We start from the raw sequence: 21537 nt of genomic DNA, 5'->3' as shown, positions 1-21537 counted from the left end.
TGAAGCTGTCACCCACCTCACATGTGTATTGGAGGCTGACTGTGGTACACAGAACAGTAAGTGCAGAGAAATGTCCACCTTCTAAAAGTGGCTTTTCTCAAACAGTTATGTTAAATCCAACTTCACCAGTAAGGAGGATTTATCATTACCATTCCATACATATGAAACATGAAAAATCTACTCATTCCCAATCAGAATTTACAGCTTAAAAGTGCATTAAGGAATTCCCACTTCTAGCCTAAAAGAGGAGTAGGCCTCCCAGTAGTGAAAAACGAAATAGGCTGTTTGTCACTACCAGGCCTTGTAAAGATTAAACACACGTCACCTTTTACTTACATGACACCCTGCCCTTAGGATTACCCAGGGCATACCTTATGGGTGACTTATATGTAATAGAAGGGGAGTTTGAAGCTTAGCAAGTCGTTTTCAATGTCAAGTTGAAGTGGCAGTAAACTGCACACACAGGCCCTGTATTGGCAGGCCTGAGACAGGTTCGAAAGGCTTTTTATGTGAGTGGGTGGCACAATCAGTGCTGCAGGTCGATTGTAGCATTTGAATTACAGGCATATGTTATACCACTTTACAAGAGACGTACTACCAATCAGGTATACACCAATGTCATCATGTTTAGGGAAGAAGCACAAGTGCCCAGAGTCTGAAGGCGAATAAAAAGAATCAGCAAAAACTGGAGTCAAAACGCAAAAAGTCTTGGGAAAGATCCCCCTAAGGATGACAAGTGTAACACCAACATTGTCTTATGTAACCTTTCCTTACACTGATTTACAGACATGTATGATATATTGTCTCTGTATAATGTGTGTGTGATGTAAAGCGCTCTGAAACCGTACTTTTCGATGAGTAGCAATATAAAAAAGTTAAATAAATTAGCAAATGCTATTTGTTGTTTTCTTTTTTATACTCAATTTGATTGATTTTGAGGAAACAAAAGGAACAGTACAGCACATTTCAGCATTGCAGTAACGGACAATGAGAGAAAGATAAACTGCATTGACATACATTACCATCCACGAACCCACGTTGTTATGTATAGGTTTAGACAAGGAAGAGATGAGAGACTCTTCTACCCAATCAGGCACAACCATTTGCCCCATACTTTACGATGTTTGACCGGGCACCCGCTGGCTTCGTATAATGGTTTCCCCTGCGCTGCGCACCAGTCCACTCCTCTGCGCAATCCAGTTATACATGGAGGGACAGGATTCTTCTGTGCGGCAGCGATATCCGTCTAACCCATCTGTGACCCCCAGGAGCATGTTCAAGGGGTTGTGTGTGACTTCCCACCCCAGGACTGCAGTAACATCCTCTTCTAATGATTTCCAGTATGGGGCAAGGAGTGGGCATGTCCACACCATCTAGTAGAAGTCCGCCGGCTCTAACCCACACTGTGTACAAGATGGATTTGGTTTTAGGCCTGCCCTGTTAAGGCGGTATGGCGTAAGGTAGGAGGCATGAAGATAGTACAGCTTGACCTGGCGGATCCTGGCTGAAGCAGTGATGGTTCTGGCAGAAATCAAGGCATCTCTCCAGTCATCATCCTCCATGGCCCCTAACCAAGACTCCCACCTGCTTCTGAGCAAGTCTAGGTTGGTTGGGCCGCTGTTAGTTAAGGAGCGATAGATGCATGATACCCCTCCTTTTCCCAGGTCACCCATCATGGTTTGTGCTTCTAAGGGGCTGTATTCTGGGAGTGTCGTGCCAGTTACTATGTACACATTGAGGGTGTGGCAGAGTTGCAGGGATTTATAAAACTGCGAAGGATGGAGCAAGTTTTGGGCCTGTAGGTCTGGGAATTAAAGTATATGGTCACCAACCCAAACATCGCCGAGTTGCAAGATACCAATAAGGTCCCAGCCCCGGAACCCCTCCAGTTTGCCCACGTCTTTAAGCCGGGCGCCCTGCCAGAGGGGTGTCTGCTGGGTCAGCTTGTTCTCCCGCCGGGTATGGCGCAAAGAGGCACGCCAGGCCAGCAGAACCACACGAGTCACTGTGGGTAGGGCCTTGGGTATGGGCCCTCCGTCTATCATTGTTTGAATTTGTGAAAGTCCCAGTTCTTTCAGCTCAATCCTGTAGGCTGAATCAGACCAGCCCCCATTGAACCAGTTGTGTAATGTGAGTAGACGGGTTGTTAGGAAATATAAGTACAGATTTGTCATACCCATACCCCCGTCGATGGGCGGGATTTGGCAGCGGGTGAGAGCCATACAACGTCTCGAGCCACTCCAGAGGAACCTTGTAGTCAAGCTGTCCAGTTGTCTGAACCAAGTCCGGGGAAGATGGAATGGGGTATTTTGGACTATGTACAGAAAACGGGGGGAGAATCATCATTTTGAAGAGGGCAACTCTTCCTAGCGGGTTAAGCAACAAAGTTTGCCACTTCCGGAGATCTTCTTTAGCTTTCTTGACCAGCGGGGTGCTGTTGAGTGACCATGCCAATTCGGGAAGTAAGGCGACCCAAATCCCTAAGTACTTAAATTACTGCCGCCTGATGGGTATAGTAGACTGCCAATCAAAGCAGTCTCTTGATAAGTGTAGGGGTACCAGGGTCGATTTAGCGGAGTTCAAGTGCAGGCCTGAGATTTGTTCAAAGGTGTGGAGTACTTGAAGGCATCTGGGACCGTACTGGGCTGGCTCTGCAAGGAAGAGCAGGACATTATCTGCTTATAGGGCGATCTTGTCCTCATGAGAGCCCCTCCAATTCCTACCCTGAATCTGGTCATTAGCTCGAAGGAGGCAAGCTAAGGGTTCCATCGCCAGGGGACACCACTGCCTCGTGCCCGTCCTGCTCGGGAACATTTCTGAGAGCGCTCCGTTTATGAGCACCCTCACGTTAGGTTTGGAGTGTAGGACTTGGACAAAGCAGCGGAAGTGGTGACCCAGGCCCATGGCGGTCAAAACATCATCCAAATATTTCCAGTCGACCAAATCAAAGGCCTTCTCGAAGTCGATTAGGAGAAGTGCTGAATAGGGGTTAAGCGACTGGGGGTTGGCTAGGGCTAGGTTTAGGCGCCGGAGACAATGCCTAGCACTCCACGCCGGCATGAAGCCACATTGGTCGGGATGGACGAGTTTGCTGAGGTACGGTCATAGATGTTGGGCCAGAATCGTGGTGCAGATTTTGATCTCCATGTTGATTAGAGATATAGGACGGTAATCTGTGCCGGCTGGTGAGGGTGGTTGCGTTTTAGGTGTGACAACTACAGTGGCCGCATCAGTCTCTGGAGGGAATGATCCAGATTCTACAGCTTCTGTGAATAGAGCAGAGTGGTGGGGGACAAGTATGTCTTGATAGGCGGTGTAATACTCCTGTGGAAAGCCATCAGGGCCTGGTGATTTCCCAGCTGCGATTTGCGATATAACGTCATTTATTTCTTCATATGTAATGGGGAGATCTGTTCCAGCTGACTCAGCTGCGTTGAGGTGTGGAAGGTGGAGTCTCTCTAGGTTAGTCAACTCTGACAGTGAGGTCTCAGGTCTCTGGGCTGAGTAGAGTTCGGAATAGTAGTGGGTGAAAGCTTGGGCTATCGCCTTGGGTGTTTGGTGGATGACCCCCCCAGAACCCTGATTTCTAGAATTATAAAGTTAGCCAAAGGGTACGACACCAGCCTGTGTAATATCCTCCCATTTTTGTCACCCCACCCATATACTCAGGCGATGGAGGACCTCCATATCTGCTTAGCTGAATCCAGTCAGACTTGTTTAATTTAAATTTAATTCCTTAATAGTGCAAGTTGACGCACTTGGGGGCCATCGGCCACATCGGTCATGCTTCTTTCCAGCCGTTTCACTTGAACCTCAAAGAGGGCAAGCCGGCTCTGCTGAGCCGCACGTTTAACTTTGATTTGGCCCTTAGCATAACCGCGAATGGTGGCTTTACCCGCCTCCCAAAGAGTACCCGGGGAAGGGACAGATTCCTGATTAGTGAGGAAGTATTGTCTGAGCTCCACTTCGAGTGCTTTCTTGAATTTTCTATCTTGGGGAAACCAAGCATTCATCCTCCACATGGGGTGGAGTGTGCCAGTGGGGTCACCGTAAGTTATGAGCAGAGGTGAGTGGTCCGAGATGCCTCGGGGAGGATAACTATCTCTCTGACCCTGCAGCACTCAGGAGCGGGCATAAATATCATGTCTATGTGTGCATGTCTGTGGTGTGCCGCGGAGGAGTGGGTGTACTGGGTGTCTCGGGGGTTCCATGCCCTCCACACATCACAAATACCCAAGGCGTTTGTCCAGCCTACTAACTGTTTGGCATGTGGTGTCCTTGAAGCAGAGGGGATTCCCGTGGTGTCACAATTGGGTTGCATGGCCGCATTGAAGTCACTCACTGTCACGTCTCACCCAGGGGTAGGGAGCTAATCACGTCACTGATCCGACTCAGAGTTTGTGTGAGCATAGCAGTAGGGATGAATATGGACATTAAGTTGAGGATGTTCCCTCCCAGTGTTCTGGAGAGGGCCACAAAGTGCCCGTGGGGATCCCTGGTGTTCTGAGTGGGTACTGTACAAACCTGTTTCTCGCGAGGAAGGGACAAAGGTTGCCCATGAGGTGGGTTTCCTGGAGCAGGAGTATGTCGGGAGTATGTCTCTTGGCATATCGAAGGACTGCAGTCCATTTGACTTTATCCAGCAGGCCATTGACATTCCACAACATCACTCGGAGGGGTCTTCCTTATGTGCCATCTGTGTTATAGTCTGTATAGGTAGACCAAGGAGTCGTGAAGTCTCAGTGTTGCGGAGGGACAGGTCGGGATGCTAACGTTTGTGGTAGAAAGTCTTGTCTTTTGGTGTGCTGGTGATGTATGGTGTTGTGTTGGTGCAGGACTGAGGTGCTGAGAACACTAAACTGTATATTTGAATGCAAACATGGGACAACGGTCCCAACCCCCTTCCCCTTCACCCCCTACCCTATACTTCGAGAACAGGAACATCTGTTGCCCTAATGAACTCAGAAAGTAACAGGCTAAACTACAACGCTTAGCTTTGAAGTTGCGTGGAGTACTCCCATCTTATCAGGATAAGTTCATGCATCAGCAGATTTGTCTGACTGATATTGTGTGCTATCTTCAGTTTGTCGTGAAGTTGTAGCCCAGCGCTCATGGGTCCCCGAGGGGCCCGTCAGCCCAGGAGCGCCAGGCTTCGGGAGAGACCCCACCCCAGTTTTTTCGCCCTACTTAAAGCCCCGATTTCACTGCCACTACATACTGAGTAGATTCACAATCTTGGGGCACAATTTTAACGCTCCATCTGATCTTGAAACCAATAGATGAGTTTCAGTTATTGGTGGGTAAAATAATTTGGGGTGGGGAGTAGTATGGTCTAAATGCAAATTTTTGTTTCAACAATCATATGACATGTATCTCGTCAGTGAATGTAGGTGAACAATTTCTGGGAACCTGATATCACTGCAGTCAAAGGAAGTGAACCATTGCTTGGAGTGATTTGCAGGATACAGGAGAAGAGGTAGGGAATCATCTACGTAATAAGTAGGGGTATATGGTTAAAGGGTTTGTTTCAGTGTATAGAAATATGTTTAAAAAAGTTATTCAGTGCAAATGTACTGATGTATTACATCTACACTTACAGAAATGTGCCCTTGGTACATTTCTGTCTGGGTAAATATTGATAGTAGGGAGTAATCATGGGAATCTGACGATCATAGATCCCCAAGACAACTTCAAGAATTCTTTCGGTAAGCGATGAAAATTATGTATATGCTCCAACATGAGTTGAAAGCCTAGGGCAGTAAATTCCCAATTTGCGCAAAAGATCGAGACCACTCTCTGCAAAAAATGGGATGGACTACAATCGGGTGTCCAAGAGGAATATAAAATAAGCATTGGCATAGCCAATAGGTCTCGCCTTGGGAACCTTATAAGTGTTTAGCTAGAGCTATTGTCTTTGGCAATCTTTATAAGCTACGTTATAGAGCATAAATAGCAAAGTATCTGTTATTCTGTGGCAATTTCCACATAATAATGATTGTTGCCACATATTCCATCATTTTCTGCATAAACTGGTGTGCATGACTCCCTACAGCTGCAACGCAACTGTGCCTTTTGCTATGAACTACTTCCTGTGCCTGCAGTGCACACAGTGCCCTAACAATGAAGTGTGATGGCTTCACTAACAACTCTGCAAGCAGTTCTTGATCAGTCTGGCTGTTTGAACAGTGCTGGTAAGTATATTTAGTATCTTTATGAAAAAATATTGCAGCTCTTCTGATGTCGTCATAAGGCTTATGTGTGATTGCTGTATGTATCTAAGCGATTGCCTGAAAACTGAAAATTACCTTTACATTACAGGAAAAGTTTGATTACTTTGAAAGGGCAGACAAAAACATTTTTTGCCCAGAGGACATAAGTAACTAAAATATAAAAGTTCGAAATAACTTGTGTACTGGTAAAGACCAGACGGAGCTTGATTACGTTTGGAAGTTAGATTACTTTTTGCGGGACGAAGAAGCTCCGTCGGTTTCAAATGCCAGAAATAAAATGAATATTTTTGAAGGACAGTGGTAACTCGTTTACTTCTGGGCGGCTCGGCGAGTTAAGCAATAGATTAGTGCATTTGGTGCGACCTGCAGGCCCGGGTCCAAGCTCTGCACGGCTATGTCGGCCTTTCATCCAGACGAGGGTGATAAATGACGTACCATTAAATTGGGTAATGGTAGGAACATCTCTTCATTAGAGCGGAAGAAACCACGGCAACAGGCTCCATGTGAAACGTGATACTGTTCATGTCGGTGCGTTTTTCGTATATGAGAAATAGTAAAGGATAAAGACGCGAGAAAAAGAGAAGTAGAGAGGGCCAGAGGAAAGGAAAGAAAAACGATGAGATGAAAGCGAGAAATTCGAGTGAAGAAGTCAAAAGTGGAGTGAAATACCAAGAGTGAGATACATAAAAAAAAAAAAAAAAGAGGCGCCCAAAAGCTGCAGGGAGATGAACAGGCGATGAAAATTTAAAAAATGGTTTGATGAAAGTTGTAAGGATACCCATAAGGAACTTATGTGGGAACTTAACCAAAAACCTAGGGAGGTCTCACGGGTTAAGAATGCAAGAAGGGTATATAAATTGGCAGTGGAAAGACGGAAAAGGCAATTAAGGGAGATGGCGTGGGAGGAGCTTAGTCAGGCTAGTGTCCTGGCCAACAGCTCTAGATTCTGGTCTGTTGTTAATAGCCCATTGTTTGATGATATACCAAACTCTAGTAAAGACTGTTTAGTTCCTGCTGAGAGGTGGGTGCAACACTTTGGGAAAGTGTACAGTGATGTGACACCCGGAATTCCCGCAGGGTCAGCAGAAAGTGATCATGTATCCCACCCTCTTGTTTTTACTATTGACGAAGTCAATAAGGCGATCACATCAACCTTAGGGGGGAAAGCTCCAGGTCCCGATGGAGTACCGGCTGACTTGTACAAGGCAGATCCCAAGCTATGGGCTAAGGTTCTAACTTACGTTTTTAATGCAGCGTGCCTGATTGGTTTTCCCCTGTCTTGGGCCAAGGCAGTTATTATACCAATTTTTAAGAAAGGAGCGAGGGATGATCGGCCTGTTATAGGCCTATTTCGCTCCATGACTCCACTGCAAAAATCATGGAGAAAATTGTCCTGGCCCGATTAACAGACTGGCTGGACCAAGCAAATATTATTTCTGATCTCCAATATGGCTTTAGACAAGGGAAAGGCCTTGGATCAATGCCTTAATCTCCCATTTGGTGATAGGGAAGTATACAGTTGTAAAACGCGGGGATCTTCATCTGGCTTTTATGGATTTAACCTCGGCTTTTGATCTTGTTAATAGATCAAAACTCTGGGTGATCCTTCAGGATATAGGGCTAGATGCTGATTTAATCTCTTTTCTGGCAGCCATCCGCGAAAATACAATAGCGGCTGGGCGCTTTAATGAAGATGGCAGCCTGACTGACTCATGGGCACTAAAGAGAGGGGTCCGGAAGGGGTGTATTTTGGCCCCTTTACTTTTCACTCTCTATATTAATACGCTAGGAGATTCCCTAATTTCCTGCTGTAAAGATATCCTCAGAGCCGGCTCCAAAATCCTCCCCGCATTCCTGTATGCTGATGACGCGGTGCTGGTGGCCAGGACTGCAAGGGGGCTGCAAATCCTTTTAAACTGTTTTTTAAATTTACAAATGCTGGCCTCACCTATGGTCTGTTTTGGGGTAGCAAGTTTTATAATAGGTGCAATTAGGTGTAGGAATAGGCTATCTATGAATCTCCCTGTGGACAGGGCTTTGAATCCTGTTACGTAAAAATGTATTTTTATGCTTTTTTTTCATATGTAATGTTGGATAAGACTAATGCTGGGCTAACTGTATTTTATATATTTATTCTATTTATTTATTTATTCCCAGGCTTAATTATGTGTTAGTGGTCTGTATTTCCATTTTTGTATGAACTGTGGCATTATTTGAAGGAGTGTACCTTGTCCTATCGTGGATAATGAATTTTGAGTGGGGCGACCCTATGAAGATTAATAATAATCCTTTTATGGTTCTTATCGATTGCAGATTTGATTTGTTTTGTTTGTTTTGTGTACTTTGATGGCTACAATTAGCCGAATAAAGTAAATTTGACTCGAACAGGCGATGATGCCTGCCCCGCATGCTGGAGCGGGGGTATGTGACTGATCCTGGGAGCGAGAGGGAGGAGGCAGCTATCCTGGGGATGAAAAATCACGTTGCTTCTGAGTTAGACCTGGGCCCTGGAGTTGGAGGCCTAGCTCCTCTCTGTACCTCAAGAACAGAGGCAGGACTGACAACTCATGCGGGATTGGGTCCTGTCACTGCTCGAGGGGGGCTGCAGCCCAGGCCGGGTTTCGGTGTATTGACAGAACTGTCTCGAACCCAATAATGGAACTAAAGAGAGTGCTCAAGGTCAGGGTTCATGTGCACTGGCCTCTGCTAACAATTGTGACTTTAGGGCCTTATTTAAAAACAAAATAAAGAATGATATCGGGAGAGGGCCTTTGCTCTGTTAGCGGGTTGTAAGATGAGCATCGGTTACATTTCTGACTTTAGGGCCTTTAAAAACACAATAAAGAATAATATATTTAAAAACAAAATAAAGAATGATATCGGGAGACATCTACACAGCCTCTGCTCTGTTACCGAGTTAGTAAGTGAAATAACATTGCGGCCCAGTTTGTATTACAACAAAGGCCTGCATGTCAAACAAGCGTGCACACACTGATTAAAACCAGATATTCCCTGCGCGCCCCTGTTGGCTCCCGAGAGCCAAACGCTCTGGGAGTTAACCTTTAAAACAAGCATTTGCAATGCAATAGGTCTCACATTTGCGAGAGTTTCAACTATTGGCATTGTAAATGACAACGCCTTTTATTTATGTATTTTGAAAACTTGCAAACGGTGTGTAAATACGCACTTTGTACTTATAGAAGCAAGGCTGGCAGTAAAAGAAGTGCAGTTACTGGCAGCCTTGCTTCTTGTAAGCAAGGACTATAAACACCGCTTGCATATTTTCAAAACACATAAATAAAAAGCATTGTCATTTACCATGCCAATAACTCAAACTCTCACAAACGAGGGATACAGGACACACAAATGCGCTCACACTCTCATAAACGCACAGACGCACACATACAGAAACTACCAAAAACACAAGCAAACTTACAATCACATGCTCCAGAACAAAAACACCCAAGGACATAAACACAAGTACATGCACACACACACACACACACACCATCACACGCACAGACATGCACAAGCACACACAAATGTGCGCACACACTCAAAGGCGAACAGAAGCACGCACACAAGTACGTATACAGAAACATCCACACGCACAAGCACACATACAATCCCATGCTCTAGTACAAAAACACTCAAGTACATGCACACACCATTACACGCACAGACATAAACACACATACAGAAACATCTGCGCACACAAGCACACATAGAATCACATGCTCTAGTACAAAAACACCCAAGTACATGCACACACCATCACACACACAGACATGCACAAGCACACACAAATGTGAACACAGTCTTTGATACACGCACAGGTGCACACACACATGTGCGTCCACACACACCCCCTCATACACACACAGACACACACACAAAAGCACTCATGACACATTTCTCCAGGACTGCCGCAGCATTAATGGCTCGCAATGGCAGGTTTGGACAGACTAATGAAAGACATCTGCTGCCGGTTCAGAATGTGAAAAGAGTTCTCGGATTATTTACTAGATAGAAGGGGGTGCGGGGTCATGAGCAGCAACGGGAGAGAGGGAAGATGATAGACGCAAGGCAATAATGCACTCCTGCCTGCTCTTATCAGAGGACATTTCCTAGAACAGCCCCGCTGCAGTGGAGGCAGGGGGGTCGCTGTTGTTTAGCACCATCAGGGGTTCACTCTAAGCGTTTCCCGGAGAGGTTCTCTAGCACCCGCTACACAGGCTATTTCAAGGTGCTTCCCGCACCTTCTCTCATTTTGCTTTGATCTTTTATAAATCCTCGTCCACATCCCTGTAATTGACCCTTCTTTGCATTCCGAACTCTGGCCATCAAATGATATTTTTCATTCAGCCGTGATGGAATTTTTTTGCCCGTGGTTTTTTAACGTAACATAACATTCTAGCTGCGGAGATAATCTTTTACAACTCCAGGAGCAGCGCTGGTTCGCGTCTTCTGCCTTGTGCTGCCCTCCAGTAGCTGTTTGTAAACATCGCTTTTGGGATCGCTATTGTAACAAGCGCACGCCATGACGTATTCGCTGGGCTTTTTCTGCCGTTCCACTTGGACGGCCTCGCCTGGGAAAAGGTTACTTGTCTTTATGGGGCCATGTGTTTGGCCCCATAAAGATAAGAAACCTTTTGCGATGAACGCAAAGCAAGCCAGGCCGTCCAAATGGGACGGCTCAGAAAGCCAAGCAAATACGTCACCGACACCTCTTTTCCAATGGCTGGCCACCGTTTAGCATAAACGGTGACGCCAGCCAATGGAAAAGAGGGGCGGGGCTTAATGCCCCTTACAGAAAATACCTACATCTCATTAAATCTAGCCAGCGAGACTGCACATGCGTGCAGCCTATACCAGGCGAGACCTAAAGAAGCTGGGACATCCACACGCATTTGGCCAATTGCATAATAAAGCCAAACGCAAAAGCCAATGACGTGTGAGTCCCACATGCACAAGCTTTTAGGAAAGCTGAAGTGATTGCAAGAGGTCGTTTTCCTAGTGCTCGACCTAAAAATGTGATGAACATGTTAAATATCATCCCTTCTCAAAAATGAAAACTTAATTTATACCTCCACATGCCCTTGTTATGATATTAGTGAGGGGCGGAACGGAACATTTAAAAAAAGGAATTCTGCAAAACAACAGATACAGAATTTAGCGTGGTGCTAGGTCTCTCATGTTTCTCCGTCACACACTAGATCGCTCCCTTTCCTTCCTCCATATGCTTGATTTGCTTCTGGACGATTATGTGGGCTGAAACTCTAGACTGCTGTGCAGTGCTGCCATTTTCATAGTGCGAATGCAGCTGGAGCCAGAGCCACGTCAAACGTTTTGAGGCTAGAATGGGCTCTTCAGTTCACAGAAACATTACAAGGTCATATTTACAGTATTTCGATGCATGCCTCTCGTGACTCATGAGGCCTTTTATACCAATCAGTGTATGTGCCATCCCTCAAATGGGAGCTTTACGATCACTTGGACACAGGATTACTCTGCAAATTTTCCCCCAAACTTTTGACTATTAATACACCGTTTCATTGCTGTTTTGCTTGTTTAGACTGTGTCTTAATGTTTTTGTAAGTATGTGAGTACTGTCCCATGCTGTAGTAAATATGGGCTGTAAAAATAGTTTTACTTTCGGCTATGCAGTATTCGGATCAGGGAAAGCAGAGAAAGGTGAAAGAGAGAGTTGCATTTCTCAATTGGCTTTTACTTTCATGGGATCTCTGGTCTTCAGCAGCAGCCGCCATACTTTTACTTGTGCTTTTAGGCAATTTCTCCTTAGAGCACAATAATTGGATGTGAAAAGATGTCCAGGGTCTACTTTTCAGCGCGGGTACCAACAAAATGTTTTTCGCTCTACTTTGCCTTAGATCTGATCTTTGTTGCTGAACTCTTAGAACGGATTAGACCATATGAGGGAAAATACTGTTCTCTTGCTACCTCGCAGCTCTGCCCTCCTCCCTTTACCCTCACTCATTGCTTTCCTTCTTGTATATCGCCTATTGCTCTTACTTGCTCAATCACCCCTCACGCAGCTTCCTCTCTTCTGCACCTACTTTCTTTGCAATTCTTTTGACCTCTATTTCCCTTATTCTTTTTCCGCTTTTTCATCCCTCCTTTTTCTTTTCTGCTCCCCTTGCATTTTCAGTTCCTCGTGCAGCTGTCGTCCTATAGATTCCTCTCCGCAAGAACGTCACTGCCCCATCTCATTTCCTTTCCAAATCTTAATTTATTTCATTTCTTAATTTAAGCCTGCCTTACTCCTTTACTGCCTAATTTAATTTTGTTCCATGCTTCTTGTCTTTTTGCCATTCTCTTTTCCATGTGGTAGTTCTCTTGCTTGAACATTTTCTACGAGCAATAGCACTGACTTGAGGGTGAACTTTTTTTCCCCCGATGTTAACTCTTTGCATAGTTTGGTGCCAACCCAGTGGCCAGGAAAAGGACTGGCTGCAGTCCAGTGCATAGAGGAGCCCCCCAAACCTTTTGTTGGATGGTAAGCAAAGGTTGAAGTTATTGTCTTACCGTCCGAGCACTCAAGAAGTAAACAAGCTCCTGAACTTTACTACAGTAAGGAGACACCTACAGTGCTACTAGCTGCTACTGTGGTCCGTCGGTAATTCCTCATCCTAAATCCTCTAGACAGTGCTGCTCGCTGCTTCTCTGCTCCCAGTGGTAATTCCTCATTCTTACTCCTCTAGACAGGGCTGCTAGCTGCTCTCTGGTCTCGTCAAAAACTCCCCCATTCTCAGTCCTCTTGGAAGTGCTGCGCCTGTGTCTTTGGTCATAGTGATAATTCCTCATTCTTAGTCCTCTAGACAGTGCTGCAGGTGCTTCCCTGGTCCCGTCAGGTTATCCCCCATTTTAAGTCCTGTGTCCCTGTTCCCAGTGGAAATTCCCCATTCTTAATCCCCTAAACAGTGCTGCAGCTGCATCTTTGTTCATACATTGTCTACACTCCAAACCAAAACACAGATAAAAGACATTATCATTTACATCAATAGCTGTAACTCTCACAAATGCAAGACCTATTGCATTGTAAATTCTTGTTTTTTTATGTTGCTTTCATAGATGTTTGAAATAAAAGCTTGCCCTGAGTCAAGAGCTCTTTTAAACCAACACATTTTTAATAAAATATGAGGCCCTGCAAAGGGAGAGTTCGATACAAGGCAATTTTAGAGGCTTCTAAAACATGCTCTGAATTGATTGACAGTTCGTTTCATGTAACCTTGACAATTTTCTCACATTTCACGAGGACTGCCGCTGTTGGTATAGTGCCAATATCGGCAACAGTTATCACAACACACATAAGTACATAAATAAAAACACACGACACTGAATGTAAGTGGAGAAATATTGCTGCAGGTTTATTAGCATAAGCAATATGCAAACATGGTGGGTTATCTTACGGGCGATCCCAGGGCAGGCCAGCCCCTATGCCGCCTGCCCGTCTGATAAGCCTAGAGTCACCATGGCAACGCCAATTGGTGTATACCTAATGTTGGGAGGGACCCCCCCTCCCACCTGTGGACCACCAGTCCACTTGCTACACACGCCCCCCCGTGATGGGTGGGCGGAGCATACATGGCAGCCCCCGGTTGCTCAGACCCACAACCGCCTGTCGGATAGCGGGGCGCCGTCGGTCTTCCAGTGGACACGCTAAACATCCCTGGGTATCCTGGCTTAGCACCACACGGTGCTGCTGCATGCTATACCCCTTGGTATGTGCAGACCCTGGATCGCCCTGTAACTCCTCCTGCAACACAAAGTGAGAATTGTTAGAAAACCTGGCCCCCCCTTTGTCCCTCCGGACACCGGGTAAGCGGATGGGCGGGCAAGGCGAACGAGCGGACAAGAGGGCGAGGAGGGGGCGGAGACAGAATATGTACCCCCCTGGCTCCTCCCCGCCGGAAGCAGCTATCTGCTGGGGTCTCCCTTGGGCCATCCCAGGGACACGACCTCCCACCCCTGTGCCTTCCTGTGGCACTAAGGCGGCCGCCCTCAAAGGGGCGGGCCGCTGCGCAACCCCCCCCCGGGCAGCCTTACATAGTGCCAATATCGGCAACAGTTATCACAACACACATAAGTACATAAATAAAAACACACGACACTGAATGTAAGTGGAGAAATATTGCTGCAGGTTTATTAGCATAAGCAATATGCAAACATGGTGGGTTATCTTACGGGCGATCCCAGGGCAGGCCAGCCCCTATGCCGCCTGCCCGTCTGATAAGCCTAGAGTCACCATGGCAACGCCAATTGGTGTATACCTAATGTTGGGAGGGTCCCCCCTCCCACCTGTGAACCACCAGTACACTTGCTACACACGCCCCCCCCGTGATGGGTGGGCGGAGCATACATGGCAGCCCCCGGTTGCTCAGACCCACAACCGCCTGTCGGATAGCGGGGCGCCGTCGGTCTTCCAGTGGACACGCTAAACATCCCTGGGTATCCTGGCTTAGCACCACACGGTGCTGCTGCATGCTATACCCCTTGGTATGTGCAGACCCTGGATCGCCCTGTAACTCCTCCACAGCCTTGGGAGTGGCCACCGTCACTACCAGGGCCCCCCACCAAGGTAGACCTATTTCCTTACAACCTGCTGCAGCCAAAGCTTCCCCTAGGTCCAGTAGGAAAAGAACCGTGCCTAAACTAGAGAGGTGCACCCCATCTCCCTCCCGGCACCCTGTGGACTTGGCGTGTATAAGACCATTTAATAACAACAACAAATAGCTTGGCATCAAGAGGGTTCAAATATCAGTCCAAGGGCCAACCACTATTGGTGGGAGCAACTGTGTTCCAACCACTGGCAATATGTCAACAAAATTAGACTGGCCCTAAACCTCTTTAATTGTTAATTAAGAGCATCTGCAAAGCAACCCTTCAAGAACTCACAGAAAGTGTATCACCCCAGCTCACACAAAAAGTGATGTGATTCGTGAAAAGAGTGTGAGAAATGAGAAGGCACCTCACGTACGCAACACCAGGAAGGCTGCCAGCTGGTACTCGCTGGTATGCCCACGTTTTGTCATCATCGGTTGCCAACTCAAACAAGAAAATAATGTCCAGTAAGAAAAAAGAGAACAGAGATAGTTTTAGCAGAAACACTTTGCTGTCCCCATAAACAAAGAGTGAGAGTGAAGAGACCCGGTGAATTGCTAAGAACAGGTTGTTCAAAGCAACGATAAAATTGAGATATAAACTCACTATAAAGGACAAACTCTTTATTCAAAACCAGTGAGTTCACTCAAGGTAAAAGCACTAAATGTCGCTAACCTTTATAAAGAAGGCCAACATGTTTCATTGCCACTAGTATTTCGGCAATTTCATCAGGGCATGGGGTTTTTTTTGCACTCGTTTAACTGGACATCCACTTTACTGTTTTATGGAAGGGCTGTGTAAAAAGCAGAAAAGAAGACAAATAGAATGACTATTTTCTATTCATACTTCAATAAAAGTTGGACCAACCATTCATCAATCACACCAAACTGCTAGTTCCCATATATATATTTACCACGTAAAGGCCGAGGACGCTCATACCAGCCTTCACAATGCCAATCGGGATTGCTTTTCTTTTTCCGATTCCTTAGAATGCGCTGCAACTAGCGCATGTTCAACCTGTGGACAGGGGGTTTTCAATTCATAATCAAGTCACAGTACACAATTTGAGACAGCGAGTCTGGTGATTCTCTCCCCCTCGCAACACCATCCATCTTATTTTATCTGTCTCTAAAAGACGAATGTACTTTACTCCGGCCAAAGGTAAACACCACGAATCTCTGCTGCCCCGTTCCACTGTGGACAAAAAGGGTTGCAATTCATCACGTCGAATTTTAACACGTATCTACCTCTTGCATCATCATCACCTTCACTTTGATTGTCTCCGAAGCCGAATGGACGTAATTCCAGCTCGGCATAAACCACACAGGCTTTTTCAGCCCTCTTCCGTGACTCAACACAAGCCCGTTTTGAGTTAATTGTAAATCAAACAAGGTCACAGGTGTCAGCATAGGGCAAACCTAACCCTACCCACGGCATCCCACTACCTTTAGACCCGGAAGCCATAATCTCACCGTAACCTCTAACGGAGCAATCCTTGTCTCGTCACCGCCTCAACTCGAAATCAATATCCGGCCTCTGATGTAGTCCTGTCTAGCCACACCCCCTCGTCCGCATCACGTGTTGCGCGAACGGCATTGCGAGCCAATAGGATCTTATAACTAACATGGCGGCCATCTTGGAACAGTGTGCCACAAAACAAAACAGTCTCCACACAAGCCTATTAAGTCATTGACTAGGACAATCCACTCATGTTACTTTGGTGTGCCTCATCACATCCTCTAGTGTAATCATCAAGCACACCTACACGTCCCCAATAAGAGCTAGAGGCGAACCAGTTCGTAATTTCCTGAGAGGGCCAATTTCACAACTCCCAATGTGATGCGTTTGTTAGCTCATTACCAATAAAGCGTACTTAAGATCAAACTCTGATGCAATTGTGCAAGGCCACACCACTTCATCAACATCACGTGGTGCGCGGCCAGCATTAAAGGCTGACAGAGTACATGACACTTCTGGCGGCCATCTTAAAACATTTAAGCCACACTCCAGAAAGGCTCAAAAAACAAACCTTTATATGATTTGCTGGGTCAAAATGCCATTGTTATTTTGATTGTGCCAAACACACAACCTGTGTATTCCTCAGTGAAACCTGAATGTACAAAATCAGAGTTAAAGCGGCCCACTTCAAGAATTTATGAAAAAAATCCGATCTTACAACTCTCAATGCAAAGCTCGTGGAGTCCATCACCAATAAAGCACGGGTATTCAATTACTAGTTATTCACTAATCGATCATATGTTCACAGATCACCACATCGTGGGTGGTTTATAGTTTGGGAAGCCTCATTTTTCAAGACATCAGTTAGTGATTTAGGACAAGTCCTAAATGAAGAGTGTGTTAATAGCTACTCACTTTATTCCACTCAATGTGGTCATTCAAGCCTGTTATGTCCACCTTCTCAGTATAAATCCAACGAGCTTCCCTGGTAGCCAGAATTTTATCTATGGTGTCATTGCTAGCTGTCACTCGCTCCAGGACAACCCATCTTAAAGCTTGCAAGTCATGTTTGGATTCAACGAAATGCTGTACCAAGCACGTTGTAAGTTTTCCAGCTTTAATGGTACTCAAGTGCTCCTGAATTCGTATCTTTATTTTGCGAGTGGTGAGGCCTATATACTGTAACCCGCATTCACAGGTCAGTCTATAGATCACGTTGGTCGTGTTGCAATTGGAAAACGAATTCAAATGCCATTTTCTACCACTGGAGAGGTTAACACAGTTTGTTTTTTCTGTTAATTTGCAAACTGAACAACCACCACAAGGGTAATGTCCAGCCGGCAATGAGGTGTGTCTTTGTTTGACTTGTGGTCGCGTGTGTACTAGCTTGTCCTTAAGATTTGTGGCACGCTTGAATGCAAATCTAGGTTGTGGCATTCTGAAATCTGCAGTTGATAGCAGTGACCAGTGTTTTCTCATTAATTGCCTAATTTTTGAGGCCAAAGGATCGTAAGTCATGACCACTGTGAGGCAATCACCAGTCTCCCTTCTGTTTCTTTCTAAGAGCGCCTCCCGAGGTGTATTGCGGGCTCTTTTACACGCCCTCTTAATGACAGTTTTAGGATATGCTCTTTGTGTTAATTTATTAGAGAGCTCATCAGCTTGTTGGACAAAGGTTTCAACAGTGGAACAATTACGCCGATACCTAAAAAACTGGCCAACTGGCAGGTTATCACGTAAGGCTCTCGGATGGTATGAGTTGTAGTGAAGTAGTGAGTTCCTGTCTGACCCCTTTTGATGTACCATAGTGTTAAGGGCCTTCCCATGCACCATGATATCGAGATCCAAATATACCGCACATTCCTTGCTGAACGTCCAGGTAAATTTTAAACACGGATCACGGCTATTAAGCCAGTTCAAGAATTCCAAAAGAGAATCCTGATTCCCTTTCCAAATGCACAGCACATCATCGATATACCTCTTCCAGAGGCAAATGTGCCCCTGGAAGGGGTTCGATGTGTGATACAGGAAATTCTCCTCAAACTGGCCTACATAAATGCAGGCCAGACTTGGCGCAAAGGTCGCGCCCATAGATGTACCTGACACCTGCAGGTAGAGGTCATCCTTGAAACAGAAGTAGTTCCGTGTCAGGGCAAGCTCGATGCATTGGAGCACAAATGATTGGGGCGTGTCATAAAACCAATCTTGGTCCCCCAGGGCCTTCGCTGCTGCCACCAGCGTGGCCTCCTGGGGGATACTGGTGTACAACGACTCGATGTCGATGGTGAGCAAGAACTGCTGAGATGAATCAAATTCCAAATCACCAAGGATATTCAAGATGTCAGTAGTATCCTGGACATATGATTTTTGTCTCAATACGGATTCTCGCAAAAAGAAATCCGCGAATTGCGACAGTGGCTCAAGAATAGAAGCTATTCCCGAGACTATCGGTCGCCCGGGGGGAGGCCGTGTAGCCTTATGCACCTTTGGGAGTATGTAGAAGGCTGGAGTTCTCGGCTTGGTGTTAACTAAAAACTCTGCCTCCTTGCTCGTGATCCAGTTCTTACTCCTAGCTTCTGCCACCATTTTCGTGATCACCTCTTGCAATTCAAGGATAGGATCCCTAGGGAGAGGGTGATAATTCTTCCGATCACCTAGTAATCTTAACACCTCCTGATTGTAGTCTGAGGTGTTAAGATTACTAGGTGTTCGAACAGAAGGTGCTGGAGGAAATCTCTAAATTAGAACAGTCTGATCATAAGGCCCGTCCCTTTAATAACATGAGCCGTGGAGATTGGGAGGCGCTTAAGACTCTTCAGAATAATGCAGAAATTACGATCAAGAGTGCCGATAAAGGTGGGGCCATTGTGGTTATGAACACCTCAGACTACAATCAGGAGGTGTTAAGATTACTAGGTGATCGGAAGAATTATCACCCTCTCCCTAGGGATCCTATCCTTGAATTGCAAGAGGTGATCACGAAAATGGTGGCAGAAGCTAGGAGTAAGAACTGGATCACGAGCAAGGAGGCAGAGTTTTTAGTTAACACCAAGCCGAGAACTCCAGCCTTCTACATACTCCCAAAGGTGCATAAGGCTACACGGCCTCCCCCCGGGCGACCGATAGTCTCGGGAATAGCTTCTATTCTTGAGCCACTGTCGCAATTCGCGGATTTCTTTTTGCGAGAATCCGTATTGAGACAAAAATCATATGTCCAGGATACTACTGACATCTTGAATATCCTTGGTGATTTGGAATTTGATTCATCACAGCAGTTCTTGCTCACCATCGACATCGAGTCGTTGTACACCAGTATCCCCCAGGAGGCCACGCTGGTGGCAGCAGCGAAGGCCCTGGGGGACCAAGATTGGTTTTATGACACGCCCCAATCATTTGTGCTCCAATGCATCGAGCTTGCCCTGACACGGAACTACTTCTGTTTCAAGGATGACCTCTACCTGCAGGTGTCAGGTACATCTATGGGCGCGACCTTTGCGCCAAGTCTGGCCTGCATTTATGTAGGCCAGTTTGAGGAGAATTTCCTGTATCACACATCGAACCCCTTCCAGGGGCACATTTGCCTCTGGAAGAGGTATATCGATGATGTGCTGTGCATTTGGAAAGGGAATCAGGATTCTCTTTTGGAATTCTTGAACTGGCTTAATAGCCGTGATCCGTGTTTAAAATTTACCTGGACGTTCAGCAAGGAATGTGCGGTATATTTGGATCTCGATATCATGGTGCATGGGAAGGCCCTTAACACTATGGTACATCAAAAGGGGTCAGACAGGAACTCACTACTTCACTACAACTCATACCATCCGAGAGCCTTACGTGATAACCTGCCAGTTGGCCAGTTTTTTAGGTATCGGCGTAATTGTTCCACTGTTGAAACCTTTGTCCAACAAGCTGATGAGCTCTCTAATAAATTAACACAAAGAGCATATCCTAAAACTGTCATTAAGAGGGCGTGTAAAAGAGCCCGCAATACACCTCGGGAGGCGCTCTTAGAAAGAAACAGAAGGGAGACTGGTGATTGCCTCACAGTGGTCATGACTTACGATCCTTTGGCCTCAAAAATTAGGCAATTAATGAGAAAACACTGGTCACTGCTATCAACTGCAGATTTCAGAATGCCACAACCTAGATTTGCATTCAAGCGTGCCACAAATCTTAAGGACAAGCTAGTACACACGCGACCACAAGTCAAACAAAGACACACCTCATTGCCGGCTGGACATTACCCTTGTGGTGGTTGTTCAGTTTGCAAATTAACAGAAAAAACAAACTGTGTTAACCTCTCCAGTGGTAGAAAATGGCATTTGAATTCGTTTTCCAATTGCAACACGACCAACGTGATCTATAGACTGACCTGTGAATGCGGGTTACAGTATATAGGCCTCACCACTCGCAAAATAAAGATACGAATTCAGGAGCACTTGAGTACCATTAAAGCTGGAAAACTTACAACGTGCTTGGTACAGCATTTCGTTGAATCCAAACATGACTTGCAAGCTTTAAGATGGGTTGTCCTGGAGCGAGTGACAGCTAGCAATGACACCATAGATAAAATTCTGGCTACCAGGGAAGCTCGTTGGATTTATACTGAGAAGGTGGACATAACAGGCTTGAATGACCACATTGAGTGGAATAAAGTGAGTAGCTATTAACACACTCTTCATTTAGGACTTGTCCTAAATCACTAACTGATGTCTTGAAAAATGAGGCTTCCCAAACTATACACCACCCACGATGTGGTGATCTGTGAACATATGATCGATTAGTGAATAACTAGTAATTGAATACCCGTGCTTTATTGGTGATGGACTCCACGAGCTTTGCATTGAGAGTTGTAAGATCAGATTTTTTTCATAAATTCTTGAAGTGGGCCGCTTTAACTCTGATTTTGTACATTCAGGTTTCACTGAGGAATACACAGGTTGTGTGTTTGGCACAATCAAAATAACAATGGCATTTTGACCCAGCAAATCATATAAAGGTTTGTTTTTTGAGCCTTTCTGGAGTGTGGCTTAAATGTTTTAAGATGGCCGCCAGAAGTGTCATGTACTCTGTCAGCCTTTAATGCTGGCCGCGCACCACGTGATGTTGATGAAGTGGTGTGGCCTTGCACAATTGCATCAGAGTTTGATCTTAAGTACGCTTTATTGGTAATGAGCTAACAAACGCATCACATTGGGAGTTGTGAAATTGGCCCTCTCAGGAAATT

Source organism: Triturus cristatus, chromosome 1_1 (assembly GCF_964204655.1).
Source record: "Triturus cristatus chromosome 1_1, aTriCri1.1, whole genome shotgun sequence".
NCBI classification, from domain to species: Eukaryota; Metazoa; Chordata; class Amphibia; order Caudata; family Salamandridae; genus Triturus; species Triturus cristatus.
Note: the sequence above shows the minus strand (reverse complement) of the source record.